Source organism: Anabrus simplex, chromosome 1, assembly GCF_040414725.1.
Source record: "Anabrus simplex isolate iqAnaSimp1 chromosome 1, ASM4041472v1, whole genome shotgun sequence".
NCBI lineage: Eukaryota > Metazoa > Arthropoda > Insecta > Orthoptera > Tettigoniidae > Anabrus > Anabrus simplex.
Window position 1 is genome coordinate 789204115 of NC_090265.1, and position 18488 is coordinate 789222602.

At 40.5% G+C, this 18488-nt stretch overlaps 1 protein-coding gene across 4 annotated transcripts in view; it reads left to right on the plus strand.

Annotated features, from left to right (window-relative positions):
- LOC136873501 (transmembrane protein 135) overlaps positions 1-18488 on the plus strand; it is a 277976-nt gene that overhangs the window by 73586 nt on the left and 185902 nt on the right. The window lies entirely within an intron of this gene.

Genomic DNA, 18488 nt, shown 5'->3' on the forward strand with positions numbered 1-18488 from the left:
CTGCCTAACTTCTTAGAACTCCCATAGTTGTGCTGTCAGGCTCCTTGGCTAAATGGTCAGAGTATTAATCTTCGGTCCAGGGGGACCTTGATTCGATTTCTGGCCGGGTTGGTGATTTTAAACTTAAGAGGAATTGGCTCGGGCTCTGGGTGTTTGTGAGGTCCCCAACATCCTTGCTACTCACAAAGCAGTTTACCCACCCTTGTCGTAGGGTCTGCCTTGCAAGGGCTTGTTGCCGCAGTAAATAGGGTATGTTGATGTAGTAAACGGGGCTTTATCTTTCTGTCTTCCAAACTAATACTGTATGTTGTAAAAACTTTTTACAATTTTCGGAGAGACCGAGGTGCCGAAATTTAGTCCTACGGGAGTTCTTTTACGTGCCAGTAAATCTACCAACACGAGGCTGACGTATTTGCGCACCTTCAAACACCGAAACTGCCAAGCTGGGATCAGAAGGCCAGCGCCTCAACCGTCTGAGCCATTCAGTTCGGCTTGTAAGTTGTTTCACGACGTCTAACATAGCCGAGGTCTCAAAGCGTATTTTTCTGTTTTACAACAGGAAAACAGTCCCGTGTTTTGGTGCAAGATAATGACTCGTAAGCCCCACAAACCTGTTTCGAGTAATAAACAAAACAAAACAAAACTGAAAGTACGCCGAGAATCAGATTTTTAAAATTTTGGTTGTCCTAACATTGTTATAGCAACCCTTGTCCCGTTTCTCTGCGGGGTCAGGTATGACGTAGCAAGTTTCTACGACCGGATGCCCTTCCTGATATCAACGTCGTCAGAGGAGTTAATGAGAGGAGAGGAATGGCGTGATATATGATAGTAGGAAGGGAGAGGGAGAAACCCGGTGCAAGCACACAGCCTTCTCCTGTCGAATAATACCAAGGGGTCTGCGCAAAGCAGACGGACGAATCACTATTAACAGTGTCATATGCCCTCACTGCGAATAGGTTTGGAATTTAATGCAAGCTTTTGGGACGCAATCTAGTGATTAGAAATTGTATACCACAACCTCTCCTACACTGCCGGCCAACATTCTGATGGTGACTTTTTTCCCACCCCTGGGACTCGAACCAGGCGGATTTCTTATAGGATACAAAATAGAGCGCACTGCCAGCTGATCAAATAGTCACGAGCTAATAATATGAGTAAGTTATCTGTTAATCAACAAGTGTGAGAGTTGCTTCTTATTGAGTTACCATTTTATTGACCCACAGAGAAGAACTTGGTAAAACAAAGGGCTGTAGGCCTATAAGTAACCTGAAATAATGTACTATTGCAAACATTCACAATCAAAGGAAAAATATAATTCTATGTGGCTATTAATTATGAGATACGGCTATCAGTTCTTCAAAATGAAGCCTTAGAATAAGTAAAATGGCATCAAACATAACGAAGTTTTATCTTATAGTAAGACTAGCTGCAGTAGCCGTCCTTGGCGGGACAATCATAAACTAGCAGGATACCCGTGCTTCGCTACGGTATTATACTGAAAATTATAATTGAATGCTTAACATTTTATATATAATCCGACAAAATTCGCGAAACGACGGCAAAGTTCCTCCCATTCTTCAATCTTTCTTTCCAGCAATCGATTTCGTATTTCGCGGGCTAGGTCCAGGTATTCCGCCCGGTCAGTTGGGTCCCTAAATCTTTGCCACCTTTTCCTATGAGCATTTGTAATATGCAACAAATCATTGAAGAGATCTGGCGTGGTGTCGTCTTGGGTGCCATGGCGGTACTGAAGCCGCGGCCGGACTGCATTCGTAGTCATTACCCGGTCAGTACCCGTTCTCGGCGCGGTCCGCACATTTGGACGACGGTCCAGAAAATAATATTAGTTGAATTATTATTATTATTATTATTATTATTATTATTATTATTATTATTATTATTATTATTATTATTATTATTGATATTCTGGACGCCACAGCTAAGATGCAAGACCGCTACTTGGCGGTAAATTACATCTGCTGTCATTGTCATTGCTGACAAGGTGACCAGCACCATTGTCGCGCATAGGCAAGTACGCGGGATTTCTGGCGATACGAATGATATACTTCAGTGCGTTATTGACTTTATTATAGAGGTGAACAATTGCACGGTCAATATCATTCCTATTGTTTATTTCAAACTAGCTTATGTACCTGTGCTTCGCTACGGAATTCTACGTTGTATACAGAATTGTAGGTTAGGTAGAGTACACGTTGTCAGCAAGACTGTATTAAATTGCATAGCTCTTACTGTTACCTTAGAAACGCGACGGAGAAATCACCAAACGTATTTTCTCATATGAAGACTGCGTTAGGGAATTTTCATTGCAATGGTAGGCCCGCTTACCCACTATCATTAACAATCAGCTTGGGGAGTTTTCATTACAATGGCAGACACTCACTCTCCATCTGCCTTTTTAAATCCTCAGAAAGACTGTGTTTTCCCAACTGAAATGAACATAGGTCATTACAATGATGTCAGTAGGAATGGCGCGAGTAAAAGCAACGATTTCACTTGAAATACTCGATCAAATGAAAAACCATACATTTGCTCACTTTTAACGAACAGTACTACGCTGCCGATCTAACAGTCCAAAGTTCCAGAGCTGGAATGACCAGGCCGCAGAAAGCCGTGATCCGTGAACACTCTTAGTCTTTTTTCGGAGGGATGTCGAATAGTGAAGAGTCCAAGGGCAAAACCCATTCCCCTTTACTAATCTGTTTCCCAGGAGTACCCGATGAGTCGGAAAATCTCAATTCACTACACTGGCGGCGGAAAAACCTATCTGACTTGGAGGCAAATTATTCCTCCAAGCCAGAGGAAAAACCCACTCTTCACTGCTAATTTGCAGAATTTAATAAAAGTGAAGAAGCTCTTTTTAAGAAAGGGCTCTTTTCTGGGTTTAATTCTGAATTGTTTAGTGAATTGTGGTGCTGTAATTTGGAATATGCCTAAACTATAATTCTATTTTTATTTTATTTTTGCTAGTTGCTTTACGTCCCACCGACTCAGATAGGTCTTATGGCGACGATGGGACAGGGAAGGGCTGGGAGTGGGAAGGAAGCGGCCGTAGCCTTAATTAAGGTACAGCCCCAACATTTGCCTGGTGTGAAAATGGGAAACCACGGAAAACCATTTTCAGGGCTACCGACAATGGGGTTCGAACCTACTATCTCCCTCCCGAATACTGGCCGCACTTAAGCGACTGCAGTTATCGAGCTCGGTAAACTGTAATTCTAGACCAGGTCATACTACTACTACTACTACTACTACTACTACTACTAAGTGAGCCTTTGCGTTAAGAGTGCACCCTGCTCATTCGAAACAGCGCGTCAGAGTAGGGATCGAACACCTGGAATACTATGATGAACCAGTGAGTTACGTACCAGCAGAACGGTATCAGAAAATGTATGAACCAGAGGAATGACATGCTAAAGAAAAAAGTTTCTAACTCCCCACCTATTTCCCGCCAGTATTCAGTCAGGCTGTTATATTCGGTATGCAGCAGTAATCCCATCTATCCGAGTTGAGCGGCAGCATAGGAGGCAAAGAACATCACCACAAACAATGGTCAATGTAATGTTATTGTTGATCAATGTTATGCGCTTTCAATATTGTAGGCATTCACATTTAGTTTTCTTCCCACTCTGAAATACCACTGTTATCATAGTCGGTACGGTAAAATTGAATAAAACATAAATGGTCGGAAATTGTATTCTCTATAACTTTTGTTATGTAGTAGTTTTTGATAGGACCAATAACATAGGTATTTAAAAATTAAATTTTACGCGCCTTCCCCTAAACTACAATTTCATACAGGGCGAATAAAATTGTTTATAACTTAGTCCATAGTTTCTTATTCCCCTACTCTATATACTGACTTTCATTAAATTCTGTTAACCCATTTTCTCGCGGCTCAGCGTTGATATGGACTTGGCAACAAAAATACAAATTCATGAATATCTCTGTTATCAAAGCTGGTACGGTAACAATGTATGACATAGATGATCGGAGATTTAATTCTATATAACTTTAGTTATTTAGTATTTATCGACAGGACCACTAATTATATAAATATTTAAGAATTACATTTTAGGCTTTCCCCTAAACTACCATTATTACTCAGCGTGAGTAAAATTATTTATAGCCTAGATTATAGCGGCTCATCCCTCATCTTTACATACCGATTTTCATTCAATTCTCTTCAGCCGTTTTCTCGTGATGCGTGTACATACATACATACATACATACATACATACATACATACATATTATCTGCGCACTTTTTAGTGATAGGTTTACACCCTAGTGCTGAAGTGGTCGACTTCGGTTATCTTCGAGATTCGTATTGGCAACCTTTGAAACACAAACTAAGAATCGCTTATCATCGCTGTGCGACATCTGGCGTACACTTTAAGTACTCGTACTGTTGTTGTTTACACAGCAAAGCCAAACTATAGAATTCATGCTAGGAACACGTTTCGCAACGGGAAATGTTATATAGTATTATATATTGTGTGTGTGACACAGTTGTTTGCTTAAAATAATAAAGGTTTATAAAATTCATATCGATCGATCATATTATCGATTCAATTCAGATTTCATTTCCATTCAGTTGGCAGTATTAACGGAACCCTTCGTACTTCTCCAACGAGTACAAAAATCTATCACTAAAAAGTGCGCATACTATACGTACATACATACAGACAGATAGACAGACAGACAGGCAGACAGACAGACAGACAGACAGACAGACAGACAGACAGGAATTACGGGAAAGTAAAAATTGCATTTCCTTGTTACTATGGACATGACCGATATAGAAATACCATTCATTTCGAATTCTGAGCAATGTACAGACAAAACAGACGTATTTAAATTTTTATTAACGTGCCAGGCGAATCTACTGTAATCTAACTTTAAGTTTTTCAAAGGAAAATAATGCTCTTGAAAACGAACCCAGGAAAGATTAAAAATTGTCGGTTTATGATCAGAATCAAGTACATTATAAACAGTAAAATCAATTGGGCTCAACTCCTTTTCCACCCCACCGCCGTTAAGTTGATTCTCCCCCGCCCCTCCCAAAGAAAGATTCCGAATACCAATGTTCATGTATGATACCTTCAGTTTTGAGATATAAGTTAACCCATTCACCTTTTTCACTTCCTTTCACCCCCCCCCCCATTAAGACAATTTTCCGGAAAAATACTTGTTTCTTTATTAGTAAAGGATCTTCTAAATACCAATTATCACGACTGTAACATATTCAGTTTTTAAGATATGCGTCCTCATAAAAGTAATTCAACTCCTTTTTACCCCCGCCCCTCAAGATGACATTCCCCCCAAAATGCGTTTTTTTTTTTCAAACGAGATCCAAATACCATTTTTCATGTCTGTAACAACTTTAGTGTCTATTAGATGTAAGTATCCTCATACATAATTTTTAAAATCATTCACCCCACCTTTATTGGATTTTCCGAAATCAAAGGAATACGTGTTTATTTACACTTAAAGCAGATTCCAAATACCAATTTTCACGTCTGCAACATATTTCGTTTTTGAGATAATAGTATCTTCATACATATAATTCAAATAACTTTTCAGTTCTACCCCCACCCTCTCCTTTAAGTGGATTTCCGGAAACAAAAAAAAAAAGGTATTTATTTATTTTTAAAGGAGATTCCAAATACCAAATTTCACGTCTGTAACATCTTCAGTTTTTGAGATATCAGAATTCTAATAAAAAGAATTCAACCCTATTTTCAGTCATTTTTAGCCCCACCCAAGTGGCTTTTCCGGAAACGAAAATTACACGTTTCTTTATTTTAATAGAGGTAAAAATACCATTTTTCACTTCTGCAACATATTAAGTTTTTGAGATATACTGTAGACATGCTCATTTTAAAATTTCACTTCTTTTTTAGTTCCCCTTAAGTGGAGTTTCCGAAAACAAATTACCTACGCTACTTTACTTTTACAAGTACCAAATACCAATTTTTATGTCTGTAACATTTTACGTTTCTGAGATATGCTGTATACATAGTCTTTCAAAAAATTCACCCCATTTGTCACTTTTGTTCAACCCCCATTAATTGGATTTTCCGAAAACAAAAAAAACAAAAAAACGTGTTTCTTGATTTTTAAAGGAGATTCCAAATACCAATTTTCAGGTCTGTAATATCTTCAATTTCTGAAATTTAAGTATCATTAAAGGCATTCAACCCCTTTTTCACCATTTTTCACCCCTCTTGGTGGAATTTTCCGAAAGAAATACGCGATTTTAAATTTTTAAAGGAGATTCTAATAAGAAATTTTTACATCTGTAAACTTTTAAAGTTTCGGGAAAGGTCCGAATCCCGTTTACAATGTAAACTATCTTTCCGACATGTAAATTTTCTTTGCCGTTTGATGTAAAAACTTCATTAAAATCTGTAACTGCAATTCGGGGATAGAGAGTGCTTTACCCTCTCGAGCTCCCCTTCATATTGATTGGAGGTGACTACGTTTTGTAACTGGTTTTCTTCCTTTCTGTAATGTCTTATAATTTTCTTATACGAGTCACCTCCATAGTTTGGGAATAGCCCCTGTTTCATCGGCCTAGTGCCGCGTAGGTTTTAAAAGGTTTCATGTAGGAGTGCAAGTACACGCCTCCATTCTACTTGGTGTTGCGGGCCATTTACTTAACCTGTTCTTTTCTACTAAGGCCCAGTAGGTTGGGTACAAGATACCCCCGTTTCCTTGTAACTTGTGCCTTGAGGGTAATTAATGCTAAGGTCTGTTATGGCCTTTAATAGGCCCAGAAAAGTGAGAGCGGGGTCAGCTCTTTAATGTATTGTAAACGTGCCTCTGGGAGGCCGGATAGTGTAATGAGGAGCAAGGGCTCCGCGTATTATGGTATATCTGCTCTTGAAACAAATTTTGGTTTTTGAGCTACCCCTAAATTGTAAAACTAAGGTCTTGTAACCGAAATATGTTAAAGATTTAAAATCTTGAATTCCTTTCTTTGCCGAATCTTGTATTTTTTTAAATTGCTATGTTATTGTTATGTCACTAAGTGAGAATTTGTTAAATATTGAAATTCTATGTGAAAATTGTTAAGTTTTGCTATTTTCGAAAATATAACCATTAATGCAATTTTAATTCATATCTCGGCGTTGCAGTTAGACCCATTCACCCAGGCACCTTCTTTCACCTCTGCTGTTCCACAGTAATTTCCGGAATAATAATAATAATAATAATAATAATAATAATAATAATAATAATAATAATAATAATGATACAGTTATTTTGAAACTGTTCCGGACTCGGAACTGTTCTTAAAATAAACAGTACGTCACAGTATCCTGTTCCGAAATAACAGTGTACCGTACCGCCTGCACCCGAGCGGAATTGTAGTAGCAACATCCTGTTCCGGAATAACAGTGTTCAGAATCGCCAGTACTCCAGCGCGATTGCAGTAGCAACATCCTGTTCCGAAATAACAGTGTTCAGAATCGCCAGTACTCCAGCGGAATTGTACTAGCAAGATCCTGTTCCGAAATAACACTGTTCCATATCGCCATAACCGCAGCGGAATTGTACTAGCAACATCCCGTTCCGAAACAACAGTGTTTCTAATTGCCTGATCTCCAGCGGAATTGTACTAGCAATACCCTGTTCCAATCAGTGTTCAGAATTACCTGCTCTCGAGCGGAACTGTACTAACAACATCCTGTTCCGAAATAACAGTGTTTCGAATTGCCTGATCTCCAGCGGAATTGTACTAGCAACATCCTGTTCCGAAATAACAGTGTTTCGAGTTGCCTGCTCTCCAGCGGAATTGTACTAGCAACATCCTGTTCCGAAATAACAGTGTTTCGAATTGCCTGATCTCGAGCGGAATTGTATTAGCAATACCCTGTTCCATTCAGTGTTCAGAATTGCCTGCTCTCGAGCAGAATTGTACTAGCAACAACCTGTTCCGAAATAACAGTATTTCGAATTGCCTGATCTCCAGCGGAATTGTACTAGCAATACCCTGTTCCAATCAGTGCAGGGCCGGATTACGTGGGGGCTAAAGGGGCTGCAGGCCCGGACCCCGCGTGCCAAGGGGCCCCGGACCTTGGCCGAACCTAAAATTGTATTAAAAGGCTCGCAAAATATCGAACACGCACTCTTCCTTCCTTCTTATCAGCTGTCCGCGTTAGTATTTCATCACTGCTAGAATCAGATACCGTCCGGAGACACGAATCCTCGCTACTTAAGCACTGTAATTATCGTAAAGGTTATTGTCACTGATCTCTATACATGGATCGCTGATGGCAGGTCTCCGCTGCAGGAGAAAGTACGCCAAGTTGAGTGCGCGGTTCGCCATGTTGGCGTACCCAACCTAGAGCTCTCCTTATGGGGAAGCAATGATAATATAGTCAATTTTAAGTCGCAGTTAATGGCGCATTGGAATAATTAAAAATATAGAGACATGTTTACTCAAAGCATAAGGTCATTGGGATCACTGACACGTCATTCCGAGGTCACTAAATCTCCGGGATAGCAATAAACATGAGTGTATAATAACGGCCGACAAATATTAACTTAGGTGCTGAATACATGCAATTAGCGATCGGTAACACAATACAAGTGAAAACCAGTTTCTGGAAACATTGCTGTAAATTGTATTCATGCATGCCACGAAATTATGCATTCTTAAAATGATGTACCTATAAAGTAGCTCACTATACAGGCCTAGATTCGACATACCATAATCGGTGCTTGATAATGAATTTCTGTTTCCTGTTTCCATAAAATAACGCGCAGTTTATCAAATTAAAATATAATTGAAGCAAATGCACACGTTTATAAAACCAGCAAATATTCAAAACTTGTCAATATATCACATTACCTGCAGCTTAATTTACTATTACAGATCTCTTTAATTAAATTCAGCTAGCAAAACGATATTGATAGTCATCATCATATATATGTAACACCAGTTAAAAGAGTCCCAAATACCACGAATTGTATATGGGATAGCCCCAAACACCCACCACACTTTCCCTTCTCCCACCCATAATACTGATGTAAATAAGGTCTAAAATTCCCCCAGACTTCATTTTCTAAGATTGTTATTTCAATTATTTCATCGAAACCGTCAGTTTAATTACGAGAAATTAAAAAAAAATAAGTAAATTTTTACTTGCAGTTAATGTTCAGTAAAATTGAAAACAGTTGGCTGTACATCACTTCTAAGGTGTACAGTTTGTCCATTTCTATCAAAACAGTCTTCCTCTAAGTGATCCGAGCAGAGAACAGCTGTTTTCGAAGGCTCCCAATTCTCCCGCCTGATACTCCTAATCGATGATCTTAGATGTTCGGGTCTCGAGAAAGGAAACCTACAAAAATTAATTGCCATTTTGCTCCAGGAATATGCGAAATATGATACAATAAAACTAAAACTCAAAACACTACCCTAGGAAGATTCTTATGTACAGTATAAAACTCCCCGATGAAATGATTTCTCCTTCTACTGATCGGTTCTGTTTGTACATCCATATGTATGTTAATACCCCGTAGAATGTTTCTTCATTCATATTTCAGTTAAACACATCATCATCATCTGTCGGCTTTTTCCCTCGGACACGGCGAGGGATCCCACCTCTACTGCCTCAAGGGCAGTGTCCTAGAGCTTCAGACTCTTGATCGGGGATACAACTGGGGAGAATGACCAGTACCTCGCCCAGGCGGCCTCACCTGTTATGCTGAACAGGGGCCTTGTGAAGGGATGGGAAGATTGGAAGGGATAGGCAAGGAAGAGGGAAGGAAGCGGCCGTGGCCTTATGTTAGGTACCATCCCGGCATTCGCCTGGAGGAGAAGTGGGAAACCACGGAAAACCACTTCCAGGATGGCTGAGGTGGAAATCGAACCCACCTATACTCAGTTGACCTCCCGAGGCTGAGTGGACCCCGTTCCAGCCCTCATACCACTTTTCAAATTTCGTGGCAGAGCCGGGAATCGAACCCGGGCCTCCGGGGGTGGCAGCTAATCACGCTAACCACTGCACCACTGCAGCACAGAGGCGGACTCAGATAAACACATATTTAAATTGAATCTTTTAATCCACAAGTATACTACAAGGCAACGAACCTAAATTCGTAAAATACACTACTATTTACTTTGCAATAACAAAGCACAGAACACTCGTGGAACTACAATCAAGAGGCCTGGCGTCACTGAACTAAGCATAAACAAAGCAAGCGCGCTCCTCGTGGTCTACTGCACCGTGCGCTCACTGCCATCTTACTGCGCCAGTCATCTTCTATTCGGCTTACTGCTACCCAAGCTACCAGCCATCCAGGTATAGAGATCAGTGCCAGAGCCTCAACCCTACCCACCTCCTTTGATCCCCTCCCCTCCTGGTCAGCCATGTCTTCCTGATAGCTGCAGAAGCTACTTCCTCCTCCCTTATTTCCCTCCCATGACCCTGTTCCAACTGTCTTTTCCTATCCTCTACATTTTCATTTCCTACTTTTTCCCTTCCTGCTACTTCCACCCATCTCAGCAACAGTTCCCTGTTCTTCATATTCCCTCTGTTGCTCTACCTGGAGTGGCTCGTACCGATTTCTCACAGACACCTGTCCTAAGTACAATCCCGCTGAGAGCAGGCAATACTGAACACTGTTATTTCGGAACAGGATGTTGCTAGTACAATTCCGCTGGAGAGCAGGCAGTTCTAAACATAGTTATTTCGGAACAGGATGTTGCTAGTACAATTCCGCTTGAGAGAGGCAATTCTGAACACTGATTGGAGCAGCATATTGCTAGAACAATCCCGCTGGAGAGCAGGCAATTCTGAACACTGATATTTCGGAACAGGATATTGCTAGTACAATTCCGCTGGAGATCAGGCAATTCAAAACACTGTTATTTAGGAGCAGAATGTTGCTAGTACAATGCCGCTCGAGAGCAGGCAATTCTGAACAGTGATATTTCGGAACAGAATATTGCTAGTACAATTCCGCTAGAGATCAGGCAATACTGAACACTGATTCAGTGCCGGATTAAGATGTTTGGGGGCCCTGGGCTATTTTAAAATGTTGGGCCCCTTCTTCGTAACACCACGTAAGACTACCATACTGAAGTCTTTATAGAACTACTTCCACTTAAATTGATGAATAGGGAAGTGTTAAAATAGACTACAATTTTTCTCTACTTTTTCGTGTTAATATTTCTTAATGCCAGAACATATTTTGCCAATCGCCCCCCCCCCTAGGCTGCGCCGGGGAAGGTACCTGAGTCTTCGGGGGTGGCAGTCATCATTGCTACCACTACACCAACGACTCCGAATATTCCTTACAATGTGACTGAAGTTTAAAATACACATTAGGATTCGCTTTCATTGTTCCTAAAACCATCTTCCTAATGCACACGCTTTCCAATTACGTAAAGACCTAATCTCTCTTAAAACAGCAGACTATTACACTATTCGCTTACCGTACCTGTAGAAGATTCCAATTCACCAGTCAAAAAGTGTTGATATTTTCGGCAACTTTTATATTTCTTTCAAATGTTGTTCTTTTAATTTACGTTTTTTGGCACCACTGGGATATTTTCCATCCATTTTACAAGAACATTACAGTTGTAACTTACGAATGGTTCAATAATCAGAGGTGAACTGAAGTTCTCTTCCTGATGCAAAGATATAGTATAGCATGCGCATTCCACCGTGCTTCCCCTGTCCTCTCCCGCTCACTTCCTAGGCCCCTCCCCCCTTTCTCCCTCTGCCCGTACTCGCAAGCTGTCAGATTTAAATTTTCATCAACAATAACCACTGATTTCTGTACCTGGATGGCTGGTAGCTTGGGTAGCAGTAAGCCGAATAGAAGATGACTGGCGCAGTAAGATGGCAGTGAGCGCACGGTGCAGTAGACCACGAGGAGCGCGCTTGCTTTGTTTATGCTTAGTTCAGTGACGCCAGGCCTCTTGATTGTAGTTCCACGAGTGTTCTGTGCTTTGTTATTGCAAAGTAAATAGTAGTGTATTTTACGAATTTAGGTTCGTTGCCTTGTAGTATACTTGTGGATTAAAAGATTCAATTTAAATATGTGTTTATCTGAGTCCGCCTCTGTGCTGCAGTGGTGCAGTGGTTAGCGTGATTAGCTGCCACCCCCGGAGGCCCGGGTTCGATTCCCGGCTCTGCCACGAAATTTGAAAAGTGGTATGAGGGCTGGAACGGGGTCCACTCAGCCTCGGGAGGTCAACTGAGTATAGGTGGGTTCGATTTCCACCTCAGCCATCCTGGAAGTGGTTTTCCGTGGTTTCCCACTTCTCCTCCAGGCGAATGCCGGGATGGTTCCTAACATAAGGCCACGGCCGCTTCCTTCCCTCTTCCTTGCCTATCCCTTCCAATCTTCCCATCCCTTCACAAGGCCCCTGTTCAGCATAACAGGTGAGGCCGCCTGGGCGAGGTACTGGTCATTCTCCCCAGTTGTATCCCCGATCAAGAGTCTGAAGCTCTAGGACACTGCCCTTGAGGCAGTAGAGGTGGGATCCTCGCCGTGTCCGAGGGAAAAAGCCGACAGATGATGATGATGTGTTTAACTGAAATATGAATGAAGAAACATTCTACGGGGTATTAACATACATATGGATGTACAAACAGAACCGATCAGTAGAAGGAGAAATCATTTCATCGGGGAGTTTTATACTGTACATAAGAATCTTCCTAGGGTAGTGTTTTGAGTTTTAGTTTTATTGTATCATATTTCGCATATTCCTGGAGCAAAATGGCAATTAATTTTTGTAGGTTTCCTTTCTCGAGACCCGAACATCTAAGATCATCGATTAGGAGTATCAGGCGGGAGAATTGGGAGCCTTCGAAAACAGCTGTTCTCTGCTCGGATCACTTAGAGGAAGACTGTTTTGATAGAAATGGACAAACTGTACACCTTAGAAGTGATGTACAGCCAACTGTTTTCAATTTTACTGAACATTAACTGCAAGTAAAAATTTACTTATATTTTTTTAATTTCTCGTAATTAAACTGACGGTTTCGATGAAATAATTGAAATAACAATCTTAGAAAATGAAGTCTGGGGGAATTTTAGACCTTATATACATCAGTATTATGGGTGGGAGAAGGGAAAGTGTGGTGGGTGTTTGGGGCTATCCCATATACAATTCGTGGTATTTGGGACTCTTTTAACTGGTGTTACATATATATGATGATGACTATCAATATCGTTTTGCTAGCTGAATTTAATTAAAGAGGTCTGTAATAGTAAATTAAGCTGCAGGTAATGTGATATATTGACAAGTTTTGAATATTTGCTGGTTTTATAAACGTGTGCATTTGCTTCAATTATATTTTAATTTGATAAACTGCGCGTTATTTTATGGAAACAGGAAACAGAAATTCATTATCAAGCACCGATTATGGTATGTCGAATCTAGGCCTGTATAGTGAGCTACTTTATAGGTACATCATTTTAAGAATGCATAATTTCATGGCATGCATGTATACAATTTACAGCAATGTTTCCAGAAACTGGTTTTCACTTGTATTGTGTTACCGATCGCTAATTGCATGTATTCAGCACCTAAGTTAATATTTGTCGGCCGTTATTATACACTCATGTTTATTGCTATCCCGGAGATTTAGTGACCTCGGAATGACGTGTCAGTGATCCCAATGTCTTTATGCTTTGAGTAAACTGTCTCTATATTTTTAATTATTCCAATGCGCCATTAACTGCGACTTAAAATTGACTATATTATCATTGCTTCCCCATAAGGAGAGCTCTAGGTTGGGTACGCCAACATGGCGAACCGCGCACTCAACTTGGCGTACTTTCTCCTGCAGCGGAGACCTGCCATCAGCGATCCATGTATAGAGATCAGTGGGCTCTGGTCATGGGGGATTACATCGCTAGACACGTAGGGAAAGTGTGTAGAGGAAAGGGAACCAGGGTAGAGTGTTATCCAGGAATTAGGTTGAGGCAGATGCTGAGAAAAGTAGAAGAGAAGGATGAAGGGAAGGAGAAGGTGGTAGTTCTTCACGTTGGTACCAACAACGTAAGGCAAGCTAATATAAGTACCAACATAGTTGGGTGTGTGGGGGATCTGGTAAATGCAGCACGGGTGAAGTTTAAGAAAGCGGAGATTGTTATCACTGGAATACTGTGTAGGAGGGATACTGACTGGAAGGTGATTGGGGATTTAAATGAGACTACGGAGTGGGTGTGTGGGAAACTGGGAGTGAAATTTCTAGACCCTAATGGATGGGTAGGAGATAGCAAACTGCGCTCAGATGGCCTTCAGTTGGTACATATAAGTTAGGAAATTTGTTTAGAAGGGTAACAGGGAGGCACATTCAGGGAAACGGTGTTGTCTAGGGAGCGGTGATGAGGGTACAGAGATCTGGAAGTCAAGTAGGGATGACATAAAAATGTTAGTGTTGAACTGTAGAAGTATTGTAAAGAAAGGAATATAATTAAGTAACTTAATAGATATATATTTACCAGATATTGTAATGGGAGTTGAATCATGGCTGAGAAATGATATAATGGATGCAGAAATTTTCTCACGGAACTGGAGTGTGTATCGTAGAGATAGGATAGGAATGGTGGGAGGGGGAGTATTCATTCTGATGAAAGAAGAATTTGTAAGCTACGAAAAAGTTAAAGATGAGAAACATGAAATACTAGGTGTAAGGCTCATTTCTAAAGATAATAGGCAACTTGATGTCTTTGGAGTGTACAAACAGGGAAAGGGTAGTGCTGACACGGATTCAGAATTATTTGATAAGATAATCAGCTATGTGGGAAACGACATGGAAAGGAATGTGACTGTAGCGGGAGATCTTAATTTATTGTATGTAGTATATTTGTTTGTGAGTATTATTACAGCATGGTTTCATTTCAGTCCAAAGAATAATAACAAATTTCATGAAGGGGTCATACACATACGTACCGTATGGTGCTAATAATAGTGAAACATTTCAGATGTTTATGAATTTCTCTTGATGTGCCCTGCGGGAGAAACAAGCCGCTGCCTATGAAGCTTTAATCATCGAAGGTAAATGACTATTCACTGCTTACATCAGGTCTCACAATGTTCATGGGCGAGTGGCAGTACTTGAGATCTTAATTTACCAAATGTAATTGGGAAGGAAATGCGAACGACAGGAACCATGACCAACAAATGGCAAATAAGCTAATATGGGAAGGACAGCTGATTCAGAAAGTGACGGAACCAATTAGAAGGAAAAATATCCTGGACATGGTGCTGATAAAACCAGATGAGCTCTATAGAGAAACCGAAGTAATAGATGGTATTAGTGATCACGAAGCTGTTTTTATCGTAGTTAAAAATAAATGTGATAGAAAGGAAGGTTTTAAAAGTAGGACTATTAGGCAGTATCATATGGCTGATAAAGCAGGCTTGAGGCAGTTTTTAAGAAGTAATTATGATCGGCGGAAAACGGTAAATAAGAATGTAAACAGACTCTGGGATGGGTTTAAAGCAATTGTTGAGGAATGTGAAAACAGTTTTGTACCTTTAAAGGTGGTAAGGAATGGTAAAGACCCACCTTATTATAATAGAGAAATAAAGGGACTAACAAGGAGGTGCAGATTGGAAAGAAATAGAGTTAGAAATGGTTGTGGAAGTAAGGAGAAAGTGAAGGAACTTACTAGGAAATTATATCTAGCAAAAAAGGCAGCTAAGGATAACATGATGGTAAGGATAATTGGCAGTCATGCTAATTTTAGTGAAAAATGGAAGGGTATGTATAGGTATTTTAAGGCAGAAACAGGTTCCAAGGACATTCCAGAAATAATTAATGAAATGGAGAGTGTGTATGTGAGGATCTTCAAAAGGCAGAAGTATTCAGTCAGCAGTATGTGAAGATTGTCGGTTACAAGGAAAATGTCCAGATAGAGGAGGTGACTAATGCTAAAGAAGTATTACAATTTACATATGATAACAATGCTATTTACAATAAGATACATAAGTTGAAAACTAGAAAAGCGGCTGGAATTGGTAAGATTTCTGGGGATATACTAAAGGTAATGGGTTGGTATATAGTACCATATCTGAAGTATTTATTTGATTATTGTTTGGTTGAAGGAGCTATACCAAATGAATGGAGAGTTGCTATAGTAGCCCCTGTACATAAAGGAAAGAGTGATAGACATAAAGCTGAAAATTACAGGCCAGTAAGTTTGACATGCGTTGCATGTAAGATTTGGGAAAGCATTCTTTCTGATTACATTAGACATGTTTGCGAAATTAATATCTTGTTCGATAGAGGGCAATTCGGTTTTAGGAAAGGTTATTCCACTGAAGCTCAACTTGTAGGATTCCAGCAAGATATAGCAGATATCTTGGATTCTGGAGGTCAGATGGACTGTATCGCGATTGACCTATCTAAAGCATTTGATAGGGTGGATCATGGGAGACTACTGGCAAAAATGTGTGCAATTGGTCTAGACAAAAGAGTGAATGAATGGGTTGCTATATTTCTAAAAAAATAGATCTCAGAGAATTAGAGTAGGCGAAGCTTTATCTGACCCTGTAATAATTAAGAGGGGAATTCCTCAAGGCAGTATTATTGGACCTTCATGTTTTCTTATATATATAAATGATTTGAGTAAAGGAGTGGAATCAGGGGTAAGGCTTTTTGCGGATGATGTTATTCTCTATAGAGTGATAAATAAGTTACAAGATTGTGAGCAACTGCAAAACGACTTCGATAATGTTGTGAGATGGACAGTAGGCAATGGTATGATGATAAACGGGGTTAAAAGTCAGGTTGTGAGTTTCAAAAATAGGAAAAGTCCTCTGAGTTTTAATCACTGCGTTGATGGGGTGAAAGTTCCTTTTGAGGATCATTGTAAGTATCTGGGTGTTTTGGGGTAATCACATAAATGGGATTGTAAATAAAGGATACAGATCTCTGTACATGGTTATGAGGGTGTTTAGGGGTTGTAGTAACGATGTAAAGGAGAGGGCTTATAAATCTCCGGTAAGACCCCAACTAGAGTATGGTTCCAGTGTATGGGACCCTCACCAGGATTACTTGATTCAAGAACTGGAAAAAATCCCAAAAAAAAAAAGCAGCTCGATTTGTTCTGGGTGATTTCCGACAAAAGAGTAGCGTTACAAAAATGTTGCAAAGTTTGGGCTGGGAAGAACTGGGAGAAAGGAGACGAGCTGCTCGACCGAAGGGCACATTCCGAGCTGTCCGCGGAGAAATGGCGTGGAATGACATTAGTAGACGAATGAGTTTGAGTGGCATCTTTAAAAGTAAGAAAGATCACAATAGGAAGATAAATTTGGAATACAAAAGGACAAATAGGGGCAAATAATCATTTATACGAAGGGGAGTTAGGGATTGGAATAACTTACCAAGGGAGATGTTCAATAAATTTCCAATGTCATTGAAATCATTTAAGAAAAGGCTAGGAAAATACCAGATAGGGAATCTGCCACATGGGCGACTGCCCTAAATTCAGATCAGTATTGATTGATTCCAGCAGAATTGTACTAGCAACATCCTGTTCCGAAATAACAGTGTTCTGGATTGCCTGCACTCCAGCGGGATTGTACTAGCAACATCCTGTTCCGAAATAACAGTTTCAGAATTGCCTGCATTCCAGCGGAATTGTACTAGTAACATCCTGTTCCGAAATAACAGTGTTCTGGATTGCCTGCTCTCCAGCGGGATTGGACTAGCAATATGCTGTTCCGAAATAACAGTGTTTCGAATTGCCTGATTCGAGTGGAATTGTACTAGCAACATCCTGTTCCGAAATAACAGTGTTCGGAATTGCTTGCTCTCCAGCGGGATTGTACTAGCAACATCCTGTTCCGAAATAACAGTGTTCGGAATTGCCTGCTCTCCAGCGGGATTGGACTAGCAATATGCTGTTCCGAAATAACAGTGTTTCGAATTGCCTGTTTCGAGTGGAATTGTACTAGCAACATCCTGTGCCGAAATAACAGTGTTCGGAATTGCCTGCTCTCCAGCGGGATTGGACTAGCAATATGCTGTTCCGAAATAACAGTGTTTCGAATTGCCTGATTCGAGTGGAATTGTACTAGCAACATCCTGTTCCGAAATAACAGTGTTCGGAATTGCCTGCTCTCCAGCGGGATTGTACTAGCAACATCCTGCTCCGAAATAACAGTGTTCGGAATTGCCTGCTCTCCAGCGGGATTGTACTAGCAACATCCTGTTCCGAAATAACAGTGTTTCGAAATGCCTGATTCGAGTGGAATTGTACTAGCAACATCCTGTTCCGAAATAACAGTGTTCGGAATTGCCTGCTCTCCAGCGGGATTGTACTAGCAACATCCTGTTCCGAAATAACAGTGTTCGGAATTGCCTGCTCTCCAGCGGAATTGTACTAGTAACATCTTGTTCCGAAAGAACAGTGTTCGGAATTGCCTGCTCTCCAGCGGAATTGTACTAGTAACATCTTGTTCCGAAATAACAGTGTTCGGAATTGCCT